Source organism: Schistocerca gregaria, chromosome 2 (assembly GCF_023897955.1).
Source record: "Schistocerca gregaria isolate iqSchGreg1 chromosome 2, iqSchGreg1.2, whole genome shotgun sequence".
Classification (NCBI taxonomy): domain Eukaryota; kingdom Metazoa; phylum Arthropoda; class Insecta; order Orthoptera; family Acrididae; genus Schistocerca; species Schistocerca gregaria.
Genome location: NC_064921.1, coordinates 867,435,969 through 867,452,591, shown reverse-complemented (window position 1 = coordinate 867,452,591; position 16,623 = coordinate 867,435,969). Strand labels below are relative to the sequence as shown.

Below are 16,623 nucleotides of genomic sequence, written 5' to 3'. Positions count from 1 at the left end.
CGTAAAAACTATTATTAAAATAGTGATGCACAAGATTCTCTAAAACGCTTCTTTAAATTCAGGTGCCATTTAGTCCAATAATCCACGTGTCTGGGAGACCAAACTTTTAGCAGACATGGATGATATGCTGGCTATACTACACCTATTCAAATCATTGTATTTAGTATATTAACCATACAAAATTATTTTATCAAGTATCTTAATTTTTAGAATGTTTTCTTAGCTAAAAATTTAATTTTTCTATAATTCAGTAAAGCTTAAGTCTACTAGATAGATATAAATAGTTGCAAGATTCAGAACAAAATTAGTGCAGTTGTTTATAAACTTAAGGCAATAAGTGTACGTAAACTCTACAAAGAACAACTCACGGGAATTTGTTAATTACGATATGAGTCAAATTAAAACGTGTTTCAGAAAATTACTGATGCATAGTCTTCATCCTTCTGCATTTAATCATATTCAAGTTTCCTCTTGGCATTTTTCTCAGTTCTTATTGCTTCGTTCATGAATGTACACTAACTATATTCATGTCAGCGATCTTCAGCAGAAACAACATTAAATTATTTTTGTTACTTGAGGTTACTAGGAAGATATATAACTTTTATAGAAATGTATATACAATTGCTTAAAAGTAATTAATCTGCCTAGCAAACGAATTCTTCATTTAATCCATCATCATGTGCAAAATATGGCGATATTGTGGTCTAATTTCATAATTAATTACTGATGATCGAAGCATCTTCTTTGATAAAGAAAGTGGTGAAATGCGAACAGTGTGATGTAGATTGTCTGAAAGTAACTTGAAAGCAAATTCGTAGGATGGGTTTAAGATCCACTAAAAACAGCATCATTGTTAAATCAAAAATTTCAATCATTCCTGAAGCGCTGATATATAGTTTCCTCCCAATAGTATGAACTTTATTCGTAATCTAGTTACCCTGGCTTCGTTAATATTTACTGCACAATAATAAACATCTAGTCTCACAGAAATCCTTAGCACTTAGGCAAAATACTTCCAGTAGCACATAAACGAAACACTTCCCCGAAGCGAAAATAAAGAGGAGCGAAAATGATCATTTATAAACACTGGACACTGGACACTGGTAGTGTCACCAGAATAAAGAATATACCCTAATAAAATCGCTGGAAGCAAAAATTGTCTAGTTGTTTTGTGAAATACTATTGGGTCTCTGAAATTTAATTAAGTGAGGCGTGGTAGCGTACCCGATTTTAAGTCTAAAATGTAGTACCTAATGGTAAATTTTCATTTTAAGCCGAATAAGATATATATCACTGTAATGACGAAAGATTAAGTTTAGGAAGTAATCGGAAAAATACAATTTCTCTACCATTCAAAAGTGCCCTGGTCATTACTATATTAATTTATGACGTTTCGGGTAATTCCATCATCAGATCAAAACTTAATCCAAGTTTCTTTCTCGGTATAGATAAAAATCATGTGGAATGGGAGCGCCAGCTGCAACTTGCTCAAGAATTTATACTAAATAACGTACAGATTTCTGAGCCAAGTCGGCAGTTGACCCTGCTATTTGACATATGTTATAGTGATACAGACAGTGAACATTGTTTTAAGTTGTGCTCAATGGTTCTTTTACATGGACACTTTGGTTGGCCTGCCGGATGCTCTTCCAGAAAACTCGACGTTGCGGCACTTTCACCACTCGCTGAACTAAACAAGCGACGCAAACGAACCCGCATGCGAACAGGCCGGTAGCTAACTAGTGACTGCCAAGTAACAGCCTCCGAGGAACTGGAGTGCACCCTTAAATATACTTGCTGACGTTCCAAAGTGAACTGCAGCACAGTTTTGACAACTACGACGCCGAGAAGGTAAGCCACTTCCGTCGACAACGTAATATTTGAGGAAGGCTAAAACAACTACAATTTCAAAAGAAAATTGCACAGTTAAGAGATATTTTGTTATTTTGTCAGCATGGTACTACGAAGTATTTGTAAGGCACTTACCAAGAACAAACCTAATTTAATATTTCAATCAATTTCCTGTTCATCAAAAATACCCGTCTGTGTGACGTCTGCATCTCCATACTGCAAATCGCTGTTAAGAACATGGCACAGGATGTTTCTTATTGTACTGAGTTTCAGGGCTCTTCCCGTTCGACCCGGTTTGCAGCGTGGGAAGAATTATTACTTTAAATGAATATGTGCGAACTGGCAATTATTCTGATCTTGTCTTCTCGGTCCTTGTGGGAGCGATACGTGGGGGATTGGATATTCCTAGATTCCTCATGTAATGCTGGTTGTTGTTACTTTTTAGGTACTGTGCCGCGGAATAATCCTGGTCTGCCTTGAAGTGTTCGTCGTTTGTGGGTTTTCTACATGTCTGTAAAGCTCTCCGCGCGTCAGAAAAATCTTCGAACTCACGTACTGGAACTATGTGTATACGTTCAGTAACCCCTGTTAGCCCTTATTCGGTGTGGGGGCCACATACCTAAGCAGTATTCTGTGATGGGGCGATTCATCTTGATTAACTGCTGCAAGAGATATTTAATGACTGTTTACTGTGCATTTCTCAACGTACAGTGACCTCTCGCAAAATCAGATTTTCGTAAGAAGAATTGAAAATGGAAATTAAACCTATCGGTATTATCAAATAAAGACAGAAGTGTAAATATATGACTGACTGACTTCGACAGAACCTGTTCCGGTTATTCAACGCTCTGTATAAAGAATATAGCACTACAACACTATACTAAACCATTACTCATTATACCTTCCACTATTAAGTAAACAATCGTAGGATGTTTTGGTCAGAGAATTGACTGGACAATGACTTATTACGTACAAACGTATACCACAATTGTTCAAAGTATTTGAATATCAACAGATCGTCCAAAGACTCTACTAAGTTGACGTATATTATGTTTATTGGAGTTCCAAGTACAGATGCAAAATACAGAGACAAAACGCTTCACGCCGAAAATTACGCAAACGGGAAGCGTGCAAGGGATAAGTCTCTGCAGTCGCGCTATTCATCTGTGTCCTCGGTGGCTCAGATGGATACAGCGTCTGCCATGTAAGCAGGAGATCCCAGGTTCGAGTCCCGGTTGGGGCACACATTTTCAGCTGTCCCCGTCGAGGTATATTAACACCTGCCGGCAGCCGAGGGTTTCAGTTAATTATCAATCATTCTAGAGAAGCTTCACGGTCATCAATGGTATCTATTCTTCCGAGAACAGTTAATATCTTCATATGTATGTGAATCTCCATCATTTGGTATTTGTCACCTGGATACCTCCATCTTTGTGGGAAGCAAGATATTGCACGAGTACTTTTACAATCATCGGAGATAGGTCCTTCTTTCCTCCTCCTTTACTTCAAGCCTTCGCCTGTTATGGCACTCATCTCTTCTTTGGCCTCCCAGACTTCTTCGGCCTACTGGATTCTAATTTCTGACTTTATAAGGCAGTCTGCAGCTGTTCATTCTGCCGAGACGCTCACACCATTTTCTCCAGAATTGAAGTTCATATAAAATATGGTAAAAAATCCTTAGTTCAACGCAGTGTTGTCATCTCAGAAATTCGTTATAAACCTTCAGAATGTACTCTTCGTTCTACTTGCACATTCAGTCGCCGAATCGTGACCTGTCGCAACCTTTCAGATACTCCCTGGCGCTGTAGAATGGTTTCACAGGCTTCCACGACACGACACTGAAGAGTTTCTGCATCCGGGTTGTGTGCTCCATAAACCAGTTGTGTAACATTATACAAAGACGAGAACACGAAGGACGTAGATCGGGAAAACATAAGGGCCATGGAAATGGTTCTCTATCTACCCAAACGTCATGGCAGTGCCAGTGCATCTCGAACAATGAGTCTAAATGTGCTGGAGTTCCATGATGTACAGATCACATATTTATTCTATTTACGAGCGCGCATCTTCTAGTAAGTGTTCTGAACAAAGACAGCACGTTCAAGAAGTATTGGGAGAACATATGGACCTGGCTGTAAATTGAACTAAATACTTAGGGATTACAATTACAAATAACCTAAATTGGAACGATCACATAGATAATGTTATGGGTAGAGCAAACCAAAAACTGTGATTCATTGACAGAACATTTAGAAGGTGGAACAGGTCTACCAAAGAGACGGCTTACACCACGCTTGTCCACCCCATTCTGGAGTATTGCTGTGGGGTGTGGGATCCGCAGCAGTGAGACTGACAGATGAGATCGAAGAAGTTCAAAGAAGGGCAGGTATTGTCGCGAAATAGGAGAGATTGTGCCACAGATATGACACGCGAATGGGAGTGGCAATCATTAAAATAAAGGCGTTTTTCGTTGCGACGGGATCTTTTCATAAAATTTCAATCATTTTTCTCCTCCGATTGCGAAAACATTCTGTTGGCACCTAGGCACCTAAGTACATAGGGAAAAATGATCATCACGATAAAATAAGAGAAACCAGGGCTCACACAGAAAAGTTTAAGTACTCGTTTGTCCCACGAGCAATATGACACTGGAACGGCAGAGAGACAGGTTGAAGGTGATTCATCGAATCCTCTGCCAGGCACTTTATTGTGAATAGCAGAGTAACCTCGTAGAAGTAGATGTAGACCTACCAGACAGTCACAACCCACACATTAATTGTAAACAGATGCTGGCGTTCAGGCAGTACAGTAGCGCTAACATTTAGACTGTACCATATGTGTTTACTGATTCCATCTCTTCTAAACATTGAAAGTAAGCTTTAATTGCTAACTCCAAAATGAAGCAATTTGGTACGTATGACGTGTTTAGGGTATCAGTGTAGATACTTTTACTGGTAACTGAGGACCGTGCACTGAACGACACTAAATAAGTATTTACTTCATTTGCAGACTAATAATGATAGCTATTATGAAGGTAATACAATAAAAATTTGACTAACAGCTGGCAGTGCTATTCAAATCGTTTTAATTAAGTGTCCGTGGAGTATATTTCGATTTGTATAGGCAATAAATAGTATGTATCTGAAAGAGAGTAGTAGACTTTTAGGTTGGTTAGCACCTTTGAAGTACATGTAGCACGAGCAAGTCATTAATTCTACGAATGCGCGATGTCTGTTGTTTTGGACATCTCCGAAAGTGAGGTGGAGGGAAGAGTAAGGAAAAGAAAGAGAAGGAACTAGTGATACCAGCTGCAAGGACACTTCATGCGGAGTCAGCGGCAACGAGTGACAATGTGTGCCGAACGGGGAGTCGAACTCGTTATCTCCGGGTTACGAGGTAGATTACTTCGCCACCACCCCACAGTGTTAATCTCAGATGCGCGGACTATCTCGGCACTGTGCCTGGCCGAGTTACATGTCCACCTAGCGCCACCTATCCGCAGTACCCAGGTAGGTGGCCCTAGGAGGAAATGTAAGTCGGCCAAGGACCGTGCCGAGAAAATCCGCGCATCTGAGATAAACATTGTGTCGGGGTGGCGCATTGGTTCTCAACTGCGAAGTAAGCAGGAGATCCCGGGTTCGCGTCCCCTCCGGCATACATCACTCGCCGCTGCTGACCCCGCCTAAAGAACCGTTGCATATTATAATATTAGTTCCTTCCCTTTCTTCCCTCCCCCACCCCCCAACTCCAATTTACATAACAAGCCTTAATGTTTATTTTCCCCGGGGCAACAAGTCTTGTAGTGAAGAGTGGATGCATGGGCGCCATACTTACAGACGTAACCCACTTCACGGAGCAGTTACGATCATGCAGAAAACATCAGGTAGGAAATTACGTGATACGTTTTCCTGAAGACTGCTAGATGCAGAGAAATATTGCAATACCAGTGATCACAATAAGCCGGCCCGAGTGGCCGAGCGGTTCTAGGCGCTGCAGTCTGGAACCTGGGGACCGCTACGGTCGCAGGTTAGAATCCTGCTTCGGACATGGATGTGTGTGACGTCCTTAGGTTAGTTAGTTTTAAGTAGTTCTAAGTTCTAGGGGACTGATGACCTCCGAAGTTAAGTCCCATGGTGTTCAGAGCCATTTGAACCATTTGATCACAATATCTGCACCCCCTAACACCCAGTATGTTTGCACAGTGTGAATGTTTTGTTGGTGTGAGGAACCTGTCACAAAAGTGTGTAGAAGTTATTTTTGAATCACACTTATATAACATACACAACTCAAGGGTTAGTAGGAGATAACGTTAAACAATCACCACTAACTCCTTAGTAAGAAAGAGCCACCTTTCCCCTGTCGCAACCAACGATCGCCAGTGACTATGTGATTATCTCTCGCCAAGATTCCTTCACTTTCAGACATAATTATATGTTCTAATGCAAACTAACGTAAATTTCCAAAGCTCTTCTGGATTTGTAGACAGTCGATATCTCCCGGCTGCTGCCAACCAATTAAGAGTTGCATCCTTATTATCTGCCAGCGGTCGATATCCAGGTTATATGGGATTTACCGCAGCCATCGTGTAGTTTACGTCTTAGCATTTCTGTTACAAAATAAGGGGCAGTCAAATGGGCTAATATCTCCACACACCAACTGACCTATAAAGATAAATGGGAAGGATAAGGATATACGAATCTTTTTTTGTTTGGTTTGAAATGAATTTTTTTTTATAGATGTTATCACCATAACAGCCATGAACGGTGGCAAAATTTGCTTTTTGCTGCTGTGGAACGCAAGCAAGAACAAATATTTTTTTGTTTTATTTTAATGTCATTGCCGGTTTCGGCATATTGTGCCCATCTTCATATAAATTTTGTGATTGCAATAATGTATTCGTCAGCGGCTTGAAATCCATTCATGCAATTTACAGTGATCAGCCAGGGCATTATTACCACCTACCTAACAGCCGATTTGTTGACCTTCGACAAAGATAACAGCGGCGACATGTGACACAGAAGCAAGGAGGCCTTAGCAGGTTGCTGGGGGGAGTTGGCACCACATCTGCACGCACAAGTCACCTAATTCCTATAATTTCTGGGGAGAGGGGTGATAAGCTCTAACGCCACGTTCTATCACGTCCCAGATGTGTTCGATTAGGTTCAGATCTGGCGAACTGGGAGGGGGGCGGGGGGGCGGCGATCACATCAATTGGATCTCGCCACTGTGTTCCTTTTACTATTCCATCACACTCTCGGCAACTGCCGTCGGAAAAAATTATGATCGTCGTCGTCGTCTGCAACCAGTGTACAATACTCCTCGGCAGTCATGGTGCCTTGCACGAGCTCCATTCGACCAAAGCCTGCCCACGTGTATGTTCCCCAAAGTATAACATATCCGCCAGCAGCTTGTCTCAGTCCCACAGTACAGGTGTCAAGGAGCTTTTCCTCTGGAAAACTAATGCCATGGGGATAACACTGAGAAGGCCTATCGCTGGCAGTGTTCGGTGCACTATGGACTCAGACACACTTCTACTCCGCCCAGCATTAAAATCTCATGTTACCTTCGCCACAGTTCGCCGCCTATACTGTTTTACCAGACTGCCCAGTCTTCTATATCCGATATCTGTAATGATGCGTGGCCGCCCAGCCCTTTGTCGTCTGTATGTGGTTTCACCTTGATCTCGCCACGTATTGACATGACACTCCACTCATTACAGCACTCCTCGACAAGTAGCGCAGTTCCCGAAATGCTGGTGCCGAACTTCCGGGCCATTAAAATTTGCCCTCGTTCACACTCAAATAGATCGCGCGCCTTGCCTATTCTACACACGTACAGCACGCTCACTTTCAATGTTTCATGCATAGTCCGCGCGTCTAATTAGCAGTCGTTCCTCACCAGCGGAAGCTGCTACCACATGTACGAGTTTATGACGATAGTAGGTCGGCTGATTAGTGGTGTATTAGTTCACCAAATATTAAATGCAAATACCAGCGTGTATTCTGAGCAGGTGACTAAGGGAAACATCAAGCGGCTGCCCACTCCGCAGGTGTCTCGAACTATCTTGGCTGCAACTTGTGTGCCGATTATCTCTCCTCACTCTGTGGGAACAAGTTGGAAAACATGCTCCTTTCACAACGGCCGCGAAACAAACAACCGTCGTGCAGTGCAGAAGGTTAACTAGCGAGACCTGCTCCTGCACAAGCTGTAAATACACAAAAATATTCTCCAGCGAATATTTTCGCCTTCTGCTACCCTCTGTTATAGTGAGCGCTGAAGGACTCGGTGGTCTATCGGAGACGTATTCGTGTACTCCACATTGTAATGCTTTCACTACTGTTTTAATTGCAATTTACGCTAAAATACGAAAGTATTGAAATGTTTTCAAAGGAGAACAGGCAGTGAAGCATAATTGTTTACTTACAATTTGTACTGAAAATCTCGTCGGAAATTCGGTGTTCACGTTCCGTTACACTCCGGGTTTTCTCATTTTTTTGTGTGCTTCAAGTAAAACGTCTGACTTTGGTCCTTTTACGACACAATTTCAACTACTACTTCGGATAGATGTACTTACCTATTTCCAAATAGTTACTCTGGGTCACCTAACATCGAAATCAGTCCAATTCGAAGTTACACCTTTTTACATCTGAACTTGCACGACGGAATGCTTCAATTTCGACGTCGTTTTGACACACAATCCTGTCTAAATTTGGCACAGGTGCTCCTAGTTGTTGATAAATATTAAGAAATTTCAAATATTGAACAAATACTAACATAAATTTTAATCCTTCTGTGAGTTATTTACAATCTGCAATTTAGTAGCTTTAACTGTGTACAAATGTATATCAGTAAAACTAAAAAACTATTTTAAACATTGCAAATTTCACATTGTGACTAGAAGAAAGTGACAAAAGCTGGCTCGGATGCAGCAGATCGCACGCATAAAAGTTATTTATAAATGTGTTACTCCAGAAGGGAATTAAAAATGATTTGTCTAAACTTTAAGTACTTAAATGACAAATGAACTAATCGATACCGCCTTGCATAGTGAAATGAACAGGCCCATACCCAGCGAGACGAATTCTCGTACCTGTAAAATATTAAAGACGGTTGGTCGTGTACCGGGTATGACACAAAGGGGACGAGACGGCTGCAGCAAATTTGGGTACTTACCAAATGAGTTCAGTTAGCTTATGACGGAAATACCCTTTTCGGAATATAGCTATGTAACCGAATAGTACAACTAAAAACTGCTTGCCAACTACGGCATTCACGATGTCAGTGTAATACATTGTGTCCAAAATTAAGGCAACAAACCGCTATTTCTCCGTTCTGTGTCTAATTCACAATATAATCACACAGACAGTTAAACAGATGTCCTTACAATAAGTTTCCTTTAATTTACGATGACCATCATTAGATCTGTTTCATTATAGACCGATACCGGTAATCTGTTAACCAAAAGTTTGTGACCATAGACGTAAATCAAAGGAAACTTATTATATATAGGGGTCACTGTTTTATTCGCGAAAATGTCGCAGCTTATGAGATGTCCTTACGCTTGTGTTTTGTAGGTCAACGGACCACCACTCCAGCGATGACGACACGGCATCTATCAAACGGGGGAGTGTTTGCCTGGTAGTCCCTCATCCAAAGGTGCTGTGCTCACAGTCACAGACTGCGTAGTATGGCACAGTGAAGACGCCTACCAGACTATCTGCGGTATAGGACCATAGGCAGAATGGAAGCATGACAGTCGCAGACATATATGGCCCGATGTGAACCTTTCTGTTGTTTCTCAGGTATGGCAACAGCTTACAGAGACCAAAATCGTCTCCCGAAGACCAGGGCAGGGCCGACCATTTGTGACATCAGAAAGAGAGGACCGTTACTTGGTTGCAAGGGAACGAAAGTACCGCCTTAGTATTGGACGGCAACTGGCATCTGATCTCGCTGCATCCACTGGCGTGTTCTATAGAGGCAAACGGTGTACAGAAGCTTCGGCACGGTGCCCTTTATTGTCAGATGCCTGCTGTTTGTGTACCTCTGACGCAGCTTTAGAGAACGGAACGTCTAGAATGGAATCGTCGGCATGCCACGCGGACGGCCGAACAGTGGGCCAATGTTCTTTTCACAGATGGGTCCCGATTTCTTCTGGTGCGTCATTCTCAACGGATTCGCATCTGGAGGGAACGTGGAACTCTATTTCGGTTCCCAAACTTTGTGAAAAGAGACCGATATCGAGGAAGATCCTTAGTGGTGTGGGAAGGAGTTATGTTAACCACACGAAAACCTCTTCACGAAATTGTACAGGCGAGTTAGCAAGATTTAACTGCTATCAGATATCCTGACGAGATCTTGGGAGCTCGTGTGCGTTTTGTTATGATGACGGCGAAGTAATCGTCGCCAGTGTGAGTGACTGGTGACCAATGTTGAATAGAAACATACAAATATAAAGCAGGTTTGTTGAAATGGAGCTGGCTGCATGGTCTGGGTCTACAACGACTATAATAATTAGTAGTTGGTAAGAAATAATATATTGTACTTAACTGGTGGTACAGGAGTCTGCATAGTCAGGAGGAATATAATTACAAACAGAGAGCTATAGAGGCATCACATAGGCCATACTTTAACTAAGCGCCTTGTTAGAGATTGCTTCCTATCAGCTGAAGGCTATACTACCTTCCTACTTGACGTCCCGAGCAAGAGTGGCCGAGCGCACGCTAGACACTTGTTGCAAGCCGCGGAGCGGCGCTAGTCTCGACTCGCGGATCCAGCGGTTCTAGTACTGACCGCGGTCGATAACCGCAACCGTAACAAGTGTGGTAGCGAACGTCGATACCACACGTTTGTTGCGATGTACTGTGGGTCCAGACTTCGTACTGGTGGACGATAATGCTCGACTTCATAGAGCATGTGTGGTTGATGTTTTCTTGGAAACGGCAGATACTGCACCAGTGGCGTGGCCTATTCGTTCTCCCGATTTGAATCCCATAGAGCATGTCTGGGATTGACGGGGAGACGGGATGCATTACGTCAGCTTCCACCAAGCACTTCCCAAGAGTTAGGAGCAGCTCTGCAAGAGGAACGGGCGTTACTGCCTCAACATGAGATTGAGGACATCATTCACAGCATGCTCCGTCGTTGTCATTCCTGTATTGCTGTCATAGGCGGTCACAGCCCATATTGTGCGTGCAAATCCATTAAGATGAAAAAAAGAACAACATTTTTGTGTACGTTGTGCAGTTTGCAGTTGTTTACGTTCTGTATTCATTACATTGTTTCTACTTTACTATTATCTGTATATACTGTTTAGTGGCAAAATAAACGCAAGCTTGCAGAATTTCCGTTTGTTGCTTCAACTTCGGACACCAGTGTACAAAAAGCAAACAGAAATGTTTCGCAAAACACTATGTAAGTATTAAGAGGCTTCTCACAGCATGTATGTCAAAATAATGTATTTCTGCAGAGTTCTGAAACGCATTAATGTCAGTCCTACAGTACTTAATTATTAGCAGTGGGACTGGTTGCGGTTGGGTTAAACCAAATTAGTTATAGGCAATATTACGTATTGATTAACATATATTTAAATTGAAACACCTCATACATCAGTACCAAATCGCCCAACAAAAACATTAATAGGCAAGGATACATTACGTCATTTAAAAATTTACGGAGGCCACAAGGCCGTGAATCCAAACAACGTTGTCGAAATCCAATTCAGAGACTAGTCCTAGGAAAGAGAATTGACAGCGATAACACACATGAATTACAAAACATCATACCTTCAATACACAGGCTACAGTAACAATGATAGTTTCGACCACGCAATGCTGCAGTTGCGTTTTCTACCTAAGATAACTACTCAGTCAAAACAGAACAAAATATCTCGAGCAGAATTCCAGAAATTTACACCCACTGCTGAACCTATCCATTTCTACAATTTAAAGGTAGTTGCTCTTTATCACACCAAGTGGAAAAATGCTGATCATCCCACTTGATAAATCGTTTGTGGATAATGAGAAAATTCAGGATCCTACCACGACTTATTGGGGCGCACCGGAAATGCCAGTCGTCTTGTCGAACATTCGCCTCCCAGTATAACGTAATGTGTTTTGTTGATAAAATATTCATCTTGCCAATAGGACTGTGCGCACACGGTCGAATGCTTTCTTAAGATGTAAAACACTCAGTTTATCTGTTCACCTGCATCTACTGTCTGCAAAATATTGTGCGTGAACAGAAGAAGCTGTGTTTACACGAGAAGTTGTTCCTGAACCCATACCGATTCTTTAAGAGAAGGTTTTTATCCAAGAGTGCCATATGTGAATGAGTTCAGAAATTGCCTCAGCATACTGTAACTGAAGGACGTCAGCGGTACTTGTCTCAAGCATCTGTGCCATTTCTATAAACCGGAGTAATCTGCACTCTTTTCCAGATACAAAAAAACATTCGGTGCCCAAGAGTGCCAAACGTCAGTAATAAACTGCACGCTGATCGACTGTGGTAAAATCTACCGCAATACACAGGCTCATTTCAAACGCGAAACACAATCGCGCAGTAACACGCCAACACAATAGTGCATTAGTAAAACAAGCTGGCTCGTTTCTGTTTGTCACGAAATGCATTGTGTATTTTTCTCTCGGCGACTGTGCACTTTCGGGACTGCGAACGCGAAGGCCATTTACCTGCAATGGACTTGATAGTTATTGAGCTTCATTGGTGAATGCCAATTCCGCCTCCTCTGATTAGTGAAAGTAAAGTCGTGCGGCATGAATGGCTGGGAAACCCCGCAGGACAATTCAGGCGCCCAACTGAAAGCTTTTCAGTATCCTTGTTGCCGGCAGGCACCTTTATTTCGAAGCAGATGAGAGATGTGTTTGTCATTGTATCCGGTCTTGGTCCTCGGTTCCTATATGAGCCAGTTACATGGGGTGAATCGTTTTTAGTTTATCCCGGACCGGCGGCAGTTTATACGTTGTTGTTGTGGTCTTCAGTCCTGAGACTGGTTTGATGCAGCTCTCCATCCTGTGCAAGCTCCTTCATCTCCCAGTACGTACTGCAACCAACATCTTTCTGAATCTGCTTAGTGTACTCATCTCTTGGTCTCCCTATACGATTTTTACCTTCCACGCTGCCCTCCAATGCTAAATTTGTGAGCCCTTGATGCCTCAGGACATGTCCTACCAACCTATCCCTTCTTCTAGTCAAGTTGTGCCACAAAATTCATTCTTCTGTAGCACCACATTCCGAAAGCTTCTATTCTCTTCTTGTCCAAACTATTTATTGTCCATGTTTCACTTCCATACATGGCTACACTCCATACAAATACTTTCAGGAACGACATCCTGACTTTTAAATCTATTCTAGATGTTAACAAATTTCTCTTCTTCAGAAACGCTTTCCTTGCCATTGCCAGTCTACCTTTTATATCCTCTCTACTTCGAGCATCATCAGTTATTTTGCTCCCCAAATAGCAAAACTCCTTTACTACTTTAAGTGTCTCATTTCCTAATCTAATTCCCTCAGCATCACCCGACTTAATTCGACTACATTCCATTATCCTCGTTTTGCTTTTGTTGATGTTCATCTTATATCCTCCTTTCAAGGCACTGTCCATTCCGTTCAACTGCTCTTCCAAGTCCTTTGCTGTCTCTGACAGAATTACAATGTCATCGGCGAACCTCAAAGTTTCTAATTTCTCCCTGGATTTTAATACCTATTCCAAATTTTTCTTTTGTTTCCTTTAGTGCTTGCTCAATATACAGATTGAATAACATCGGGGAGAGGCTACAAACCTGTCTCACTCCCTTCCCAACCACTGCTTCCCTTTCATGCCCCTCGACTCTTATAACTGCCATCTGGTTTCTGTACAAATTATAAATTGCCTTTCGCTCCCTGTATTTTACCCCTGTCGCCTTTATAATTTGAAAGAGAGTATTCCAGTCAACATTGTCAAAAGCTTTCTCTAAGTCTACAAATGCTCGAAACGTAGGTCTGCCTTTCCGTAATCTTTCTTCTAAGATAAGTTGTAAGGTCAGAATTGCCTCACGTGTTCCAACATTTCTACGGAATCCAAACTGATCTTCCCCGAGGTCGGTTTCTACCAGTTTTTCCATTCGTCTGTAAATACTCCGCGTTAGTATTTTGCAGCTGTGATTTATTAAACTGATAATTCGGTAATTTTCACATCTGTCAACACCTGCTTCCTTTGGGATTGGAATTATTATATTCTTCTTGAAGTCTGAGGGTATTTCGCCTGTCTCGTACATCTTGCTCACCAGATGGTGGAGTCTTGTCAGGACTGGCTCTCCCAAGGCCGTCAGTAGTTCTAATGGAATGTGGTCTACTCCCGGAGCCTTGTTTCGACTTAGGTCTTTTAGTGCTCTATCAAACTCTTCACGCAGTATCGTATCTCCCATTTCATCTTTATCTACATCCTCTTCCATTTCCATAATATTGTCCTCAAGTACATTGCCCTTGTGTAGACCCTCTACATACTCCTTCCACCTTTCTGCTTTCCCCTCTTTGCTTAGAACTGGGTTTCCATCTGAGCTCTTGATATTCATACAAGTGGCTCTCTTTTCTCCAAAGGTCTCTTTAATCTTCCTGTAGGCTGTATCTATCTTACCACTAGTGACATAAGCCTCTAGCCATCTCTGCTTAGCCATTTTGCACTTCCTGTTGATGTCATTTTTGAGACGTTTGTATTCCTTTTTGCCTGCTTCATCTACTGCATTTTCATATTTTCTCCTTTCATCAATTAAATTGAATATTTCTTCTCTTACCCAACGATTTCTACTAGCCCTCGTTTTTTACCTACTTCACCCTCTGCTGCCTTCACTACTTCATCCCTCAGAGCTACCCATTCTTCTTCTACTGTATGTCTTTCCCCCATTCCTGTCAATTGTTCCCTTATGCTGTCCCTGAAACTCTGTACAACCTCTGGTTTAGTCAGTTTATGCAGGTCCCATTTCCTTAAATTCCCACCTTTTTTCAATTTCTTCAGTTTTAATCTACATTTCAAAGCCAATAGATTGTGGTCAGAGTCCACATCTGCCCCTGGAAATGTCCTACAATTTAAAACTTGTTTCCTAACTCTCTATCTTACCATTATACAATCTGTCTGATGCCTTTTAGTATCTCAAGGATTCTTCCATGTATACAACCTTCTTTTATAATTCTTGAACCAAGTGTTAGCTATGTTTACGTTGTGCTCTGTGCAAAATTCTACCAGGCGGATTCCTCTTTCATTTCTTAGCCCCAATACATATTCACCTACTATGTTTCCTTGTCTCCCTTTTCCTACTGTCGAATACCAGTCATCCATTACTATTAATTTTTCGTCTCCCTTCACTACCTGAATAATTTCCTTTATCCCATCATACATTTCTTCAATTTCTCCGTCATCTGCAGAGCTAGTCGGCATATAAACTTGTACTACTGTAGTAGGCATGGGCTTCGTGTCTATTTTGGCCACAATAATGCGTTCACTATGCTGTTTGTAGTAGTTTTCCCGCACTCCTATTTTTTATTCATTATTAAACCTAATCCTGCATTACCCCTATTTGATTTTGTATTTATAACCCTGTATTCACCTGACCAGAAGTCTTGTTCCTCCTGCCACTGAACTTCACTAATTCCCACTATATCTAACTTTAACGTATCCACTTCCCTTTTTAAATTTTCTAACCTACCTGCCTGATTAAGGGAACTGACATCCCACGCTCCGATCCGTAGAACGCCAGTTTTCTTTCTCCTGATAGCGACGTCCTCCTAAGTAGTCCCCGCCCGGAGATCCGAATGGGGGACTGTTTTACCTCCGGAATATTTTACCGAAGAGGACGCCATCATCATTTAACCATACAGTAAAGCTGCGTGCCCTCGGGAAAAATTATGGCTGTAGTTTCCCCTTGCTTTCAGCCGTTCGCAGTACCATAACAGCAAGGCCGTTTCGGTTAGTGTTACAAGGCCAGACTGTTGCCCCTGAAACTACGGAAAAGACTGTTGCCCCTCTTCAGGAACCACACGTTTGTCTGGCCTCTAAACAGATACCCCTCCGTTGTGGTTGCACCTACGGTACGGCTGTTTGTATCGTTGAGGCACGCAAGCCTCCCCACCAACGGCAAGGTCCATGGTTCATGGGGAGAGAGCAGTTTATATATCCATTCGAAAATTACCTGTCTTACTGTAGCTACGTTACAGTATATTAAGTAAGGTTTAAACGACGAACTGAAGCTGGTGCCGAGCAGATTGTATGAATAGATTGAGTCCTTTCGAAAAATTGCGTAATTGGTCCGAAATTAATGCTCAGCGAAGGGCAGAATGGCACAATTTGTATGTGCACCGTTTGGATTTTACGTGCAAAAACAGTCACCCTTGAATAAATCCGGTCTGGGTCGAGAATAATAGTTCAAATTTGTTCCATTGGTGCATTGGTCCTTGGTCTAAGGTAGAAAAAATCTTAATTTGGATTTTAAGTGCAAAAGACCATTTCTACACTTTAAAACTGCACGAATCGATTCAATCTTTGAACGAAGGTAGATCAATGGATAAGTCAAAACGAATTTTTTTTCATCCAATAATCCTTTCTGTTGTCGAGACACTGTGTAGAAAAGCAGAGATAAATTTAGCACGTAAATTGAAAACTCGCTTTGGAAAATCTAACTTCATTCGGATTTTTCTTCCAAAAAACATTTTTTGTGAGGTTTTCTTTCTTATGGGCGCCACTTCTTTGTTTCAAACTTGTCGAATCGGTTCAATTTTGTAAGA

General features: G+C 41.9%; 1 protein-coding gene across 4 annotated transcripts in view; it reads left to right on the top strand.

Annotated features, from left to right (window-relative positions):
• LOC126335244 (adenylate cyclase type 8) overlaps positions 1-16,623 on the top strand; it is a 1,717,934-nt gene that overhangs the window by 203,689 nt on the left and 1,497,622 nt on the right. The gene's annotated exons all lie outside the window — the stretch shown is intronic.